This window comes from Aulostomus chinensis, chromosome 12 (assembly GCF_037954235.1).
Source record: "Aulostomus chinensis isolate RoL2024-O1b breed Wild chromosome 12, RoL_Achi_v1.0, whole genome shotgun sequence".
Taxonomy (NCBI): Eukaryota; Metazoa; Chordata; class Actinopteri; order Syngnathiformes; family Aulostomidae; genus Aulostomus; species Aulostomus chinensis.
The window spans coordinates 10,326,064-10,342,837 of record NC_141331.1 but is presented as its reverse complement, the minus strand read 5'-3'; the positions used below and the strand labels follow the sequence as shown (position 1 = coordinate 10,342,837).

Below are 16,774 nucleotides of genomic sequence, written 5' to 3'. Positions count from 1 at the left end.
GGCGTTTTGAAACTCCAACTCAAAGACACATCTGCCACACTTAAGTATCTCCCTGTGTTTTTTTATTTGCTCGGCTGCCTTTTCATGGTTTTATTTATGATGCTCTTATGAGTGTCTGATGGGTTGATATTAAGGTACATAGCCATGCAATGGTTGGCTGGTGTGTGTGTGTGTGTGTGTGTGTGTGTGTGTGTGTGTGTGTGTGTGTGTGTGTGTGTGTGTGTGTGTCCGCATATGTGTGCGTTTATGTGTGGTAGGGTATGCTAGATAGAGATCACACATTATCACCACAAGTAACTACAACTTACCTAGATCAATAGGACCTAATAAAGCCATTAGAGCAGTCAATGTGCTACATTCAGAAGGCCATTTAAACAACATTAGTTAAGTTTTTAAAATCTGGCTTTCGTCCACAACGGGAACAGGTTTAATCTACATTCACTCCCAGGTCAAATGACTCTGCAGTAGACAGGTATTTAACATCTCCGACGGGCAGTGATGTGAACACATAATTTGTAGTTTGCTTTAAATCAAGCAATGTTCCAGTGTTCAGGCACTGATGTGCTCTATCATCGTTAGGTCGGCTGAGACTGAAAACCGCCTTTAGCAAAACAATACAACAGAAACCCTGTCGCTGTCCTCTGTGCTGCTTCTACTTCAGCTACCAAAAAGTGTGTAGAAGCAAATGATGCTATACTTAAGAGCTATTCTGACAACACTCTTTACTTCTTTCCAGTGTAGCGGAGGAGGGCTTTGAGGTGCTCTGTAGGTCACTGTAGCAGGGTATGCAGCTGTGCGTACCCTCCATCGTATATACAACGCAGCAAAAAATAAAAACTAAAAAAATCAAGCTTTACTTGCTGCAAGCGTTCCACTGGAGGCATCTCACCCTAACAAACTAAATCACCTTGTTTTATCATTCAATTTTCAGCGGGAGATCTCTGAGTGAAACACTATGAATAACTATTGCAGCACTTGCAACTCAATTCATCTCTTCAATAAAAAATTCATCCGTTGTTTGGCAAACTCCAACTCTTCGTGTCCACCTTTTATTGTTAGACAAATTGAAGTGTGCACTGGGAGGGAGGCCAGTGGCAAACACAGAGAATCTATTTAGCCATCCCATTCCTGGGCTGAGAGGCGAGCAGAGCCCTTCAAAGGCAGAGGCAACAATGTGAGTGACATCGGGTCATCCTGCCTCCTTGCAGTCACCTGGCTGATAGAATTGTTCTGGGGGGGAGATAGAAAGGACCTGTGAAGCACAGCTTTTTGTCATAGCCATATCTTATGATTGATGGCTCCACAGCCACTGTGAATCTGCCCTTTTTAAATAATTTATGTCGTCCATCGCTATGGACAAGTAGCTTATAACCAGGTTGTTATTTTTCCATTGACTGAAGAGATCAATACTTTAAAGACACGACCTAGCCACTAATGAACTACTTAAATGGCTCTCCAGAGTGCAAAACAATTGTGGTGTTTACTCAAAGCAAAGAGGGACGACAGTTTTCCTACTCTGCTTTATAAGGTTTAAGGATACACTGTGACAACCTGACACATATAGAAGGTGCAGGTCAGAGTTGGAGGGTCAGTTCCTTTTGAAATCAACAATGTATAAAGAAACAGCATTTCCTCGCAAAAAAGGAAGGGAAAAAAACAGACCTTCCCTGGTCACGTGCTCAGGAATTTCATAAGGGAAAAAAATGGTTTGTGCTGTGATTGGGTGTTATGCTACGGCCTAATTTAAGAGTAGCATCATTCAAATATAAATGGACAAAAAAAACATACTCACAGGCTGTGTGTTTTTCAAATTATACCAACAAATTTTCATACAGAAGAGCAAGCGATCACACTGCTCATCCCAAAGTCAAGGTAGAACCTCAAAGTAGCTGTTAAGGTGGGCTTCTTAGGTTTTAATCTTTAATCTCCTAAATGCCTTTGTTGTTCTATTGCATAAATAAATCAATTGTTGTCTTAATGCATCAAATTACAGCGAAGAGAGAATGAAGACGTCAATATCAGTCAGCATTAGTCCTTCCTCTGTTCCTCCTGAGGGTCTGCAACTGTCTCAGCCGGGAGCTCACAAGAGGTGGACAAACTTTAAGATTTGCAACAAACTAAGATAATTAGGCTACATCTTTAGCTAGCTAGTATTAGTTGTGTGTGTGTGTGTGTGTGTGTGTCACTCTGTCCTCAGACAAACACACTAAGGGGCAGAGAGTGAATCTCGTGTGCCAAGAAATGACAGAAAAATGAGGTCAAAGACTCAAAGTAGGTTTTTTTGTTGTTGTTTTTTTTAGGCACTGCACCTAAATTTACTAATGGTAGGAAAACCCTGTCACATCATCGACTCCCACATCTCTGATTTGGCCCATATCCTGTTAAAAGAAAAAGGCCAAAAACATTGGAAATTCCCAGGTTCCGCCAGATTTTAAAGGTGTATCTAATAAAATGAAAACTCAATTCAGACTCTTAAAATAAGCAGTATAATCCCCTAAGAGAGAACAGTACACTGGAATGTTGTAAATGAAGATGCACATGTTCATTCTCCCTCTTACAAAGTGACAAATTAGCTGAACGATATTGTTTGAATTCTTATTAAAATTGATTAATTCATATCATTAGTTGATCACACAACAGCTCATAAAATAGACTAAATTAATTTCTTTACTGTGACTAATACACGCAACACTTGAATTAGCATCAATAAATCAATTTGTGAATCAATTACATGATCGTGTTTAAATACAGAGCTAATAGTGTACATTAACTAGCGGTGGAGAAGTGATCATATATCATTTGGCATTCCGATGAGGACGAGCAGAGGAGCGTCCTGAAATGATCAACGATGAAAGTGCTCCAACTTTGACCTTAATGGATCCCGATACATGCTGCAAGATGTTGTTATGGAGAAACAAAGATAAGTTAGCTACCATAAGAATTAATATTAACCAGATTGGTTAATGTTAATGCATGATATGAGCGTGCGTGCGCACACACACACACACACACACACACACACACACACACACACACACACACACACACACACACACACACAAAGAGTATCGTGGTTATTCTCCAGTAGGAATATCTTTTGCACTTTAACCATGAATGTCTGACATGCTCAGACATGGCAAAACATCATGACTATTAATCAAGCTAATGAGTGCACTACTTGCCCAAGTATGACCATGAGGGTATTTTTCTTTCTTTTGTTATTTCAGTTTTTATTTGATTAAACAACAAAGCACTGGATTTTTAAAACAATATAAATAAACTTAAAGAAAAAATACGGCACCTAAGGATTGGCTTCTGCAGTTGGGTCGTGGGTGACCTCATGATACAGATTCTCCTTTAATCTCTGATCCATTCTATAGGGATGATTGCATTTATAACTCCTGAGGCATGTAACGGATGGGAAAATAAGTTAATGTTTTTGGTGCGTTTGTTAGCAGGATTACGCAAAACTATTGAATCAATTTTCTTGAGACGCAATGGAAGGAGGGGGCATGGACAGAGGACGAACTTATTAGCTTTTGGAGCCGATCTGAACAAAGGGGTGGATCCAGGGTTTTTTCATTTGTTTGCTTGATTGCTGGCATGATATGTAATATGGACGGAATTTTATGAAATAGGGTGGAAATACTTATAAAAGAGACAAGTAACATCTAGAAATAATCTCAAAATTATAGATCCAGGTTCCTTAAGACTTTTCTAGACCACGGGCAGGATATTAGAACTAGCAGAGGTAATTTTATTTTTGGCAGATATTTTCAAACGTTAATCAAAGCGCATCTCATTTAAAGGGCACACCAGTTCAACTCTCCTTCCAACATACATTCCAGAACATGTTGTCTTTTACATAAGCATACCGTAGGCAGTGTGAGTGACTCTGGACACTTCACCCAATTTAACACTGGGATATCAGCCTGCACACGGAACTGGCTGCTGCAGTGTGAACAAGCCAGGTATGAAAGCATGTCAAGGCTCCTCTCTGGTTGCACTGAGTGCTACAGACATGGCTGCTGCCTTACAGGACTGCATGCACAGAGGTCCTCTAAAGCAGCTGTTGTGTGAATCAGTCAACAGAGTTAACGTGACACTCTGTGCAGGATTACACTTCCACCATAGCGGGCTTTGGGTCTATACGGTCCCACTAATAAACCTAGACCTTGTAATGACTGTCTGATCAGTCAGACGTACGAGGAGCATGAATGGGAGGACAAGGAAATGTCATCCGACATGGATAGAAAATGTACCTCTGCCATTGTTTAAGGTTCATAAGGGCTGAGTTTAAGTGGTTTCACTGTTTTTGCCAGGGGGAGCTTTCTATTGTGTTATATGGGCCTGTCTCTGAGGGTTGCTCTCCAGTATAGAGTGGGATTATGAATTCTGCTACATAATTTGTAATCACATAAACTAATCATTTATTGTAAAGGGAAAAAAAAGTCTAAATAATTTATTACCTCCCCTTTATGTCTTTGATGTTCACAGATGAAGCCTGTTTCTTACATTTACTACTTACACTTATTCTTGCATCCGTTACATTTTTACTTTTACATATCTGTTCACTGGATAAATTAATTGTATATGCCATTTGTGGCATGATATGTGATGTGATGTTATTGTTGTTCAATTGTATATTGATAAGAATAAAACAAATGTTCTTTGAGCCCATTGGATTTCCAGTATTCTTTTGGTCGGTGACACGTCTAAACATGAAAACATCTAAAGGGCACAGGAGGTCACAGCCCTCGTCAAAGTCCTTGTAATATTTACTTGGACATTGAAGGAAACATCCAGATCTCCACTAAAATTGAACAGGTTATTCCTCAGTCCATGTAGTCCTGGTACACTCTTGTGTAATCTTGTTACAATTGGTTTTAGTTTAGTTAAGTTTAATGATTCACCTTATCTGAAGCCTAGGCAAACAACTAATTCTCTTAGGGTCCTAGACAACATTAAATCACAAAAAATAAATAAATAAATGAAATAAAATAAAACCCAAACAAGAATTGCTTGATGCCTTAAAAATATATGCCATGTGATCCCTTTCACCTTTTCAGATTCATGGCCATAAAGCATACGCATCTTCATCTTCTTCTTTTTTTTTTATAAAAAGAAAAAGCCCTGATAACTGTTAATTCATCAAGAGTAAATAAAATGTTAAATTGGGAAGGGACATTAATTATCACATTCATCTGCTTGCCGTTTCCAAACTGGGCTGTAATGAAATGTGCTGTAATAGAGATTGCTCTTGGGGAGGCAAGCCGTTTATGAATCGCTAGAGGTGCAGCAGCTGCCTTCCCCCTTGAGAGATAGAAATTTATGCCGTATACCCCGCTGATTGTTGAGAAGGTAAAGAACCAATAGCAGCATGTTCAGAGGTTTAATTTAAAGTGTGTTTCTCACTAGGCTGCTCACAACACTTAATTAAACTCTGCTGTTTTGGCAATGACAAATGCTGTGGTGCAGGAGGAAGCTGGGCTGCTGTGACTGAGAGGCTTTTGTAATTTCTTTCATGTGCAGCGATGGCCAGATCCAGGTCAGAAACTGTAGAATTAAAGAACTAAACAAGATTTAGACATGGGGACTGGGAGGCGGATGGGGGTGGGTGGTTATAGTCATTTCTTTCTCTGGAATCTAGTTTTTGCTTTTTTGCTTTTTGTTCTCTTTCACATTTTTTTTTGAAACTTTTGTCATAGATTTATGAGAGTTAAGCTTCTGTGCCAGCTTTGCTACACTTACTGCCTCTCTCCCTGATTTTTTCCTGAGGCAAATGTCTGCTTGATGGAGACTTCAATATGTTACAGGAAGGTATGATGAATAAAACGAATAGTAGGTTCCTGCACTGATAATCGTTGCTGTTTTATAACAGTTGGATCTTTCGTTCCTCCTTTCTTAGCAAGACTCTTGATGTGCTGCACCATATTTTCACCAAAGACAGGAGTAAGTTTAAAATGTGGGAAATTGAACTTCACAAGTCTTGCACACAAAAACATGGAACTCAGAGCAGTGACAGGGAGTGACTAATAGCTTTCTTTCAGGGTAAAAATCCAATTCATGCCAAACAAAAATCTTATTTTGTTTCTGTAATGGTATGACTGTATTACTGTGCATTTCATGAGCTCAATTTAAAGGGGGGTGGGGGTGCAGTCTTGCACATATCTACTCCACAGCCCTGCCTGCCGTTATGAAGTCGCAGAACTCTGGTTATACTACCAGGAAATAACCACAAAGATGCCTGCAAGGCACAAACAGCAGCTGGAGCATTTCATTCAACAATGTAATCTGTACTTTTAAGTAAAAGATCTCAATCCTTATGTGCTTTTTTTATTACTCAAACCAACGGTAGCGCACATTATTTCTTTGCCAGGTGTCAATCTGTTTGCGGCATAAATAATTTGTAATTTTACCAGCCGTGAAGCCAAACGGAGATATAAACAGTCGATTTGAAATAGCGCAGGCCCCAGCACAATCATTTAAAATAATAACTCTTGCAGCCCCCCAATTTTTTTTTTTTTAAAAATCACTGATTTTGTATTTTAATCTAATTCTAAACACTTCCTGATGTTATGACTTAAAAAAAATGCATAAAATATCAACCATTCATGAGATGCAGATTACGATATATCTGGCTAACAAGAAAAATCTGCTTCTTGTCTCTTTCTTTCTATTTATCAAAAGAGACGGTTAGCCATTTCATTATAGGTCTGCAAACCAAATGAGGATCACAGATCCGTTTAAGGCATTAACACGTCTTCATTGGTCAGGTTATCCTAAACTCAAATCAGGTATTCCAAACATAAGTAAAAAGATAGTATTTAAGCTTATTTACATAGGCGATGCAAACACTTCATATGTATTTGGGTGTTCTGTAAATGCCAGAGACAAACAGCAGTATCCTTTGGAGTTAACAGTGCAGCACTTTTGTGTTCAGTAGCACAAATCATTAATCATGAGACCGGCCATATTCTTGTAGTGCCTGTGCTTTCATTACTGGGCCTAATTAAACAGTTCTGTGAACTGGAATCTCAGATTCCTCTGTTACAGATTATCATTAATTATGGTGAAAGTGCTCAGAGATGTTGGACTCAATTATATTCTGCTCAACCCTGGCAGCGGGGTGATTCATTGTTCTGAGCGCGCCACAGCCGTACTGTCTCTGGTTATCACCAACCTCCACTTTTGTAAATTGGGCTCTGCCAGCCAACAAACTAAGAATTATGTGCTGCTTTTTTCATTACAAACATGTTGGAAGAGCACAGACCAATTAAGGGTGGGATATTTTGTGTGGAGTGATGAGGCAGGCATTGGTGCAGGGAGATGGGGGGTTGGATGGGAGCTACTATGGGAATGAGCTCACCATGCTGAAGTTGTGGCTTTATTACCACGTCTGGTGAATCCTTCCACCTGGTCTATGACTGATTATGCCCAGCGTACTTCCTCAATATCCCAAAGTTCTCAGTAATATAATGGCAAAATTAGAATTTAGACTTCATATTATTTCTGTGCAAGCACTGTATATAACACACACCCTTCCATTCCCTTGGAAGCTTAAATTGAGATTTCTATTATACTGACAACTATGAAAACGTATTACTTGGAGGAAAGTGTTTCATAATATTTGTGTATGACAAGCCAGTTTTTATGCAGCTAAACAATGTCAATATTACCTCTCTGGTCTTATGTCTGGTACGTGGAGGTCTATGATCGAACCAGTGTGTGGATGAGATTATTGGCCACCTTTTTAGGGTCAGAGAATCGAGAGGACATTCTGAATCAAAGAGAGGCAGAAGTTCCAACGGTAAGCTTAGGCCTTAGCGGTTTGCACAATTTCATATGCCACAGTGGGTGGTGATTTTAATATATATGAAAATCAGCCGGAGCTGTGGGCATGTGTCTCTTATAATATCACCTGTGGGAGATTTTCAGCGCCTTACAAAGAAGGACTCACAGTAAGATATCTGTCTCACTTCTGCTGCTTTCAAGAATTATCGTGTGACAATATAATGGGTACATGTGAGTGGAAAACAAAGAAAAACATATACAGTCAGATTTTAATTTTACCATTTGTTTGCTTCTCTCATAGTTCCTTAAACTACAGTTGGCCTAATCCCATAATTCCCTTTGCAAAGGAGCAAGAAATGGGATTCTTCCTTTTAGTGACATAGCGCGGCTCATTGAAAATGTAATACACTACTTCCAAGTCACAGGTCACCTGGCAATCTGAATTTTAAAAGGACTGTGAATAATATTCTGTTTTATTTTGAAAATGAACTTGTGGCCTCCATCATGAATCCAATATATGTCTTAATCTTCTGGGCTCTTGAAGCCCACGGCTCTGGAAGAAGGCCTTTGACTCCTGAACTTAATAAGGAAATCACTTGTTTTCTCATCCATCTTCTCAGTCTTACAGGAGCTGACAAACCACTCTTATTTTCACCAGTAACTGATGAAGCATAAATATGTGTTGTGTAATATTTGAGAATTTTCTCACCTTTTCGACATGCAATAAAATGTTATGTCACAGAGACTACTAGCACTAAGCGCTAGAAATACAACAAATTATATGAATAATAAACCATTTTGGTTTGCGTTCTTTACCTTCTGTGCCATACATTCTGTGCTAAAAGATTAAGATCTGAGCATCGATGGTTACTCTGAGCTGAGCGTGGCTGACACTGGCAGCGAATTTAAGCATTAATTACGCTCTAACCTTTTCAGAACAGATATTTAGACACGCTGTGTCCTACAACTGAATGTTTAGGAAATGAAAACATCCAATGACCAATCAGTATCTACTCACATTAGCATAGTATTTTAAAAGCCCAATGCCCCAAAACATGTCATGGAAATCCTCTCCTATTTATCTTAAAATAGCCACTTAACTTTGAGTGACACTAATTCTTACTACAAGGAACTGTAGAAACCCCTTCACTTCCCCCTTCTGTCTCTGTCAGAAAATTACAACAGACAGAGTTTGTGATGTCCCCAGTGTGCAAATTCCTTTATTCTGTCAGATTACAGCATTTGATATGACGTAGTGCGGCATTCTGGCCTCACGCGCCTGCCAAAGAGAAGGGACCTGTCAGCAGCTGAGGAGAACGGAGCAGATCATCACTCTGACTGATCCACAGACCCAGAGACTGTCATCTCCTCTGACTGTACAAGTCAACACAAATAAAAGTGAGGAAGCAAAAGCCATAATGGCTGGGAGAGATCCAGGCTCATTGTAGCCATTACTTTTATTCAAACCTTACAGATGACATGATGTGAAAAATGAGCCTGTGTCTAGTCGGGTGCCCATTAGTGAGTGAGCACATTATCTCCCCTTTTTCACATTGAATCTCCTCCCTGCATGCAGTGGCAGATGCTCCTGAGGAGTCACTCACTTTTATGGGCTTTTGACTGCCATACTCTTTTAAATACAGGGGGCCTGCACCAGGCAGAGATGACGTATGGCTGTCAGTGCTCTTTACCTCACTGACAGATGCTTTCAGTGGATCACTCCTTAAAGCTTCTGTCTAAAATGAAGGGGGACAGCTAACCTCTTTCTTGGCAGAACAGACAAGCATGTATCAAACTGATTATTACAGCAAAAGTGGGGACTTTTCCAAAAAAAATTGAAAAATTGGTATATTGCCAGACAATTACAGTGCAATTTACTTAAGAATAATCTCACAGCAACCATGAAATGCAATCTCTCAAATTATTATAAACAACAGCAAAAACAGATAAACTTTATAATTTGTTACAGGAAAAAAGGGAGTTGTTAGGTTTTACTTCATTTGACAAATGGTGTCTGAACAGTCTAAAAAAAAAAGGTTTAATTTTTCTACTTTAGTGTTAATAAACCATAAGACTAGCACCCTTTTCTCACACCCCTAATAGTTGTTAAAACACCTCCCGCAGCTGATGAAGGAAAATCAATTAGATTGTCAAATCACAGTGTTCCTGTCACATTGTTGTGGCTGGAATCGACGTGACGAACAACTGCTTCCTCTGCACTCTTTGACTGTCCAGACTTCGAGTTTACATCAAAACACGTTATAAACACTATAGCTGAAATATGATTTTGCAAACATAAAAGGCTAATAAATAGAATGAGATATTATCAGCAGCATTGCGGTGTTTATTGGTAACTGATTCATGAAAATATGGTCCAGCTTTCTGCGGAAAAGCACCACCATGTGCCACAGTTAAAAAACGTTCAGCACTACAGAAACCCACATAGAGGGTTAAGCCTGTTTGAAAATAATCTCTTTTCTATTCTCCAAAAGGAAATAAATTTGAATACTGTACTACAGAGCAAAGCTCAGGGGTTGTGTGTAAGTGGCAAGGAGTCCTGGCTTCTTTCATGCGCGAGTATGAACCAGAGCCGCTTGGTTCAATCTAATCTCTGACAAGAAACAACAAGCCTTAGGGACATCCTCGCGGTCCACCTCAATGCTGCACAACATCATAAGCAGCTTGACTCAGGGGGGGTTAGCTCTACTGGAGTTGTCAGGGGAGAAATATGTTTCCATTTTACAACTTCAGTGGCAAAGAAGACCACAGACATGTTGTTCTATTTCCCTCACTATTGCTCACCGGTTTGAATCTCTCTCCACTCTCTTCTACTCTTGTCAGTTTTCCCTCAGTACATTTAAGAGGGTCCCTAGTGACCGCCACCCATTACTGTCTACGGCTGGTGCACAACAGGGCTGCAGTACCGATGTCAACAGCTATACTGCTCACATTCCCAGTAAGTCAAGCTGAGGAAACTCGTCTTAACTCCACCTCATCCCTTAGATTCCTCTTGCCTGATTTAAGCTGTAAAGGACTATGTATGGGCCATCAACCAAAGTTAGTTTTGTTATATTTCAAGTCATTACTTAGAGAAACACACCAACATTTTAGGGAAAACCCTTGTACGCCATCCTGACCACAGCTAGCAAGAAGATAGATCCCCTTCAAAAAAGAAATAAATAAATAAAGTTCTTTGAATCTGAATCTTCTCTCCTCTGTATGAGGATTAGGGTGCTGAGACCTACAGAGATCAATTGAGCACTAGTTAGCAGTTAGCTTCACACAATGAACGGTAGTTGATTAATAGGTTAGCATGTCAAAGTTCAATAAATAGACATAGCTCCAAAACAGTCTTTATCTGTATTGATAGCACGAGGGTTCTGGATGACATTCTTTACGTCATAACTCGAATCAGATAGTTTTCTTGATCACGTAGTCACGAAACTTCAGCAATCAAAACAAAACATTTGACTTGAAGACTAGAGGATGACTGTGCATACTAATCATGGCTGACTTTGCTACAGAGGATGGGAATTATTATTTTTGCATAAATGAGGATCTCCACCTTACATATTTGAACTAGAATACACACAGGAGGAATGCAGATGCTTACTCTCCCTTCAACTACCACTCTTTGTGCTAAGCTAACTAGCAGTCAGCCAGTCTCTGTGGGTCTTAGCTCCCTTATTCATGCTAAGAAGAAAGAAGAGTATCTCCCTCTTTGTTGGGTTCTGCTGACAATGGCAAATAAGTGTATTTCCCCAGAAGTTGGTGTGCTCCTTTAAACCAAAAATATTCAAGGGGCTCAGTTCATAAATTTAACTCAATTGGCCAACATAAAAACACCAATTAGATGTGAAACAATTCAGGCAATTTAGTGGGTAAATAACAGCCTTACAATTTTGATTAAAAAGTCACCATGACTTTCAGTTTTGTATTAATACCAATTGTTCTCATGCCTCCAACTATAACCCTACAGTCTGTTTGCAGTATCCAAATATACCAAGTTGCTGTGATTCCACAAGGATCTCAAGCATGATTGTGCTAATCACCTGACACACCTGATTTCCTGATTCGTTCTCTCCCTTCATCTTGAGCAAATGTAGCGACAGCTTGCAATCTGTTTGTTTTGAGTTGTCAAAAAGGAACCAAAGGCATGTATTAACATGGAATGAATGCTACTGCAAGATGTCACCAGCTGCACATGATATGATGAATTACAATCATATGTTAATCAGCCAGAGTTTCAGTAATGGCTTGTTTACACGGCGTTCCGTCTCAAACCTTCCTGGACTGTTTTCTCATATACAGATATGGATTCTTGAACACATGGAGTACATCCACCATTTGCAATACTAATGAGTAGATTTTTGTTTTTTATTTTGTTGATTTTCCATCAGCCAAGGAACAACTCAAAATATATTTACTTCTAAAATGTGAAAAATCTGTCTTCAATGACACATTACCAGAGTTTGTTCATGCATTTATAATTACTTTATTTAAATCTGCCTGCCTGGTTTTGTTGTTGTAAAATGATCTGTGGAGGAAGTCTGCCTGACAAATTGTGTTTTAATCCTTCATTGTTGTATCGCTAGATGTTTCTCTCTGGCATGTACTTGAAATCAAATGGTAAGTGTGCATGTGCGTGTGCACATGTATGTGCGTGTGTGTATGTGTGTGAGGTTGACCACAGAACAAACAGCAGCAAGACCAGCAACAAGGTCAATACTAATGTAAGTACCATTTATTTCCCCAGCCATTCACACAGTTAGATGCGTTTGTCCTGCTAACGACTGGGAGAGACTCGCTGCTTCACTATTGTTATAATTATCCATAGGTGGGTAAAAAGGATCTGGCAGGTACTTTCAGTATTAAGAGACACTTCTATTACAATAGAAACATGATCTAGAGTCTATTATAGAGATAAAAGTGGATTAGCGGTAGAAATCAATATTTAGGTTTAACGATTGAATGATGCTGTCACACGATCACATGTGAATTGAGGTTTGCATTTGATTTCACAAAAGCTTTTCAACTTAGTGTGAATTCAGTAGAGGATAATGGACAAACCTGCAGCGCTTCTCTTTTGTTCTTTAACAAAGGGTCTACCTACGAATGAGCAGTTACTTCAGGTTACAGTACAATTCTCATGAACCAACAACTACGTGTACAGTTATATTAGTGTTATTATGAATTACGTGATAGGTTTATATTAGAGCTGAAACAACAGATCAGCGTGGTTGATAATATCGGCCAACATTAGCCGATCACACTTATCAGTTTTGGCATACATATTGTCTTATATGTGCCCCAATGCAAACTTTTATTTTTTTATAGAATATAATTAATGCTTGCAGTATTTAATATTTACTGAACTAAATTATTAAATATAGACATTTTCCCCTTTTACAGCTGATATTCCAATACTGCAATTTTTTTTCTTTAAATTGGTATTGGCCCCAAAAATCCTGTATCAGTCAGTTTTTATCTTTCAGTTAAGCCAATACACGCAAAATCATGTCAGAAATAATCAAACACTGAAAAGAAATATCAATAACTCAGTATGTTTTTTTTTTTAAATCAAAATCGATGATTAAAAGCCATGAAAGACAGTCGATCTCCTCACTCCTTTAGAGACACTGCAATCTCAGCTGAAAGAATTAAGATAAAACTGAGTCAAAAAGTTGATAAATGCTACTTTATGGAAAAAAGGCCATATTCTCACAGGGATTTTTTTTTTTTGTAAATAAGTGAAATTGCAGATGGCAATAAAACCAAAGTATTACGATATATGAAATATGTGGAATGAGACTCTGGTGGGTAAGTAGATGAGAGTCAAGAGTAAATAGAAACACCACAAGTACAGACAAACTATACTACAACTCAATTGCTTCCACACTCCATGGGCTCGGTATGCGATTTAAAAGAGCCTGGCGGTGGCAATATTCCTCTGATATGGTGTTTAGTTTTAATAGGAACCCTCAGCTCAAATATGAGCTGACAAACACAGCAAGACAAACACAGTCTCTCTCCGGCAATGAAATATACAGTATCAAATAGACCTGTACCTTTTTGAATCCGCTGTGTGGGTGAAACTAAAGCGCAGAACAAACACCATTTTGATATGGCTTTGAGGGTGATAACAGCTTCTGACAGAGCAGAGAGAGCAGGCTTTGGGCTTGGTGCGAAAACACAACCCGTGATTGACATGATTCCCTGGCCTTAGAGAAGTTTACCTTTTAATAAGTGCTCAGAGAGGCCCCCTCAACAACCTGGTCTAGTCTCTCCCCATCAGCAGACGACGGCTGAGATGGTGTGAGTTATTTGTGTGCGCGCCCAGGTGTGTATGTGTGTAGTATTGATGTACAAGTGTAGACGTCCATGCGTGTTTATGCTCACTTTTAGCAAGATTTCAATCAAGGATTTCAGCCATGCCCAAATATCCCTTCTCTTTTTGAGTTGTTTGAAGAAAATGAGTGGATTCAGGATCAAGAGCCTTTCTGGAGGAATTTAAGTCTGTTTGAGGATTATGACTTCTTCATCCTGTACAAAGCCTGCAGAGAGAGCTATATGCTAGCCCTTGGAGGCCGGGCTTACCAACGCATTCCAGACGGAGATATAGAGGCGATAAAACCCGGGAAAGACATCACAGTTTCAGGCTTCAGAATAAAGTGGAGGACTGTTCAGTTTTGTGGAATGGAAGAAGAATATGCATAATCATACAGTTTACTGAGCAAACACCTACATTTATTTATCTTATAAATTCAAATTAGCACACCCAAATATCATATGTCCCTACTTATCGAGCCAATGAAAGCTAAAATAAAGGGGATGTCCACTCGTCACAGCAGCCAGCTTTAGTACGTCTGGCTCATTTCTGAAGCGACCTCTGCTCATATCTGTCATTATCCTGTTTACAGCATAACATGAAGAAATCAATAGAAAACGAAGACAAATGACTGTAAGTGTCAATATTTAAGAGAGCTGAGATAAAGGCTCTCAGCCCTTCATAGATTCTTTCTATTTACCCTCAAGCAGATGGTTCATCAATTGCTGATAAGACCATTAATTCATTGTTGATAAAGCACTTTAGTATCATTATGCCACTAAACATAACAAGTGGAGGATGTTCAACAGATAAGATAAAGACCTGCCGCCAGCACAGTGCCTGTTTACGCAAGTACTGTTTTTGGACCTCCCACTGGCGCCAGCTTAGGTGTAACTCCTGCAGCCGCTATCACAAAGACTTAAAGGAACGGTTTGTAACATTTTCAGTCCAGGGAGAGTCTTATTTCCTCTTATTATTATCCATTCAGTGAGCCCTTCTTAGCATGCCTTCAATGTGAATGATGGAGGACCAAATCCACGGAATAGTACAGTTCTTAAAAAAAAAAAAAATCAGTGTCTATCCAAAGTTGAAGAAGACTTCAGAGGTCTGAGCAACACAAATAAATTATTACAAGGTGATAAAGTTTTTGGTATAGTTTTCTTTTTATAACCATTTTCACAAAAAAAATCACAGCTGAAGGGCATTCAACAGACGGACTAGAAAATACTGGGGTTGCACCGATTCTGAAATTGTGGGTTAAAATAAATATTGAGCTGATGTTCAATGCTGATACTTTGTCTGTGTATTTACGTTGGTTTTGATCAACTTTATTCACCTGCTTGTTTGAGGGTTACAAAAAAGTCCTCATAAACAATGATTTTTAGTTTATTTTCATACCACATAAACATTGATTCCCGCTATCTGTCGAAGCCTTTTTTTTTTTTGCTAATTGGCTAATGATGAGTATCTGATACAGCTGATACCGACACATGGCTGCCATCCCAAGAGGAATCATTGTGAGTTCAGACAAATTTTGAAATTTCTCCACAGAGGGACTGTGGATTTTGTCGTCCATCACTTACAAGGGAAGCACATTTTGATAGAGAATATGAACAAGATCAATGAACAAGAGAGAGAAAGTATAAGATGAAAGAATTAACAGAAAGCGAAAAGTGACCGAATGTACATACGGCCACCATCCTTCAAGCATATCCTGTCTGGTGTAATTTAAGAGGGCCTGCAGGATACAGTTAGTCCTCAGCCACCATGTTATCTAAGATCAATGCTCTAGGAGCATTAACAGAAATCTCCAACACAGAATGGTGGATGGATTTCACTATTGTTCTGCCAAAGTACTATAGCAAAGAATAGTAATATTCTTGTCTAAAAGGTGGTTATGCAATGCTTACAAAGCTGCAGACACATTGATCTCAGAACTCTGCCAACACTTTGAGTCTCAGCATTGTTGAGAAGGTTATGGGGCTTTCTTTGACCCGGAGCAGCCAGATTCTTTGAGCCGTGGCTTCGCTGTACTTCACACTTAACATCTCTCGGCCTTCATCAAGTGCATCGACTCCCATACAAAATATAGCCAAACTGACCGAGTGAGACGATCATGCCCAGCAAAGGAAGCTGTGAACGAGCAGGAGAGAGGAAGTCACATCTCCAACAGACAGTCGCAGCAGGGGACAGACTAACTATAGCCACATCAATGACTACCTCTCACAGCAAGGACACCTCCCTTCACTTTGAAAAGAAGATAAATTAAACAATAAAGGGAGACACTGACATTCACTGCCTTTTCAGTTTACTGCAGCAAATAACTGCTCGTCGTACATCCAACACAGAAAGAGAACAGTGAAACCAAGTAGCATTTTAAAGCAAAAGACCCCCACCCCCCTCAGGAAAAAGGAATGATGATTTCTAGGTGAAGCAGAAAAAGTTGCCTCATCTACTGGCCTAATATGGTCATTCTAACACAGGAGGATACCCATCTTTGTACTTCTTCATGCATTACACACACAATCAATAATGGAAAAATATATACTCCGAAAGGCCTTAGTCGCACTGCCGACAAGCGGCATTGATAAATGATTTTGTGCCAGTTATGACAGCAAGGTGCATGCAGTGAAGAGAGTGGAAGGCCTTTTT

At 39.3% G+C, this 16,774-nt stretch overlaps 1 long non-coding RNA gene across 3 annotated transcripts in view; it reads right to left on the bottom strand.

Moving 5' to 3' along the window:
- Positions 1–16,774, bottom strand: part of LOC147251981 (uncharacterized) — an 89,218-nt gene that overhangs the window by 66,468 nt on the left and 5,976 nt on the right. The window contains exon 3 of one of the 3 annotated variants that reach the window (XR_015118822.1): positions 2,779–2,891. The exons of the other annotated variants lie outside the window; for them this stretch is intronic. This is a non-coding gene — a long non-coding RNA (uncharacterized LOC147251981). Of the gene's footprint in view, positions 1–2,778; positions 2,892–16,774 lie in introns of those variants that run through there. 3 annotated transcript variants of the gene reach the window in all.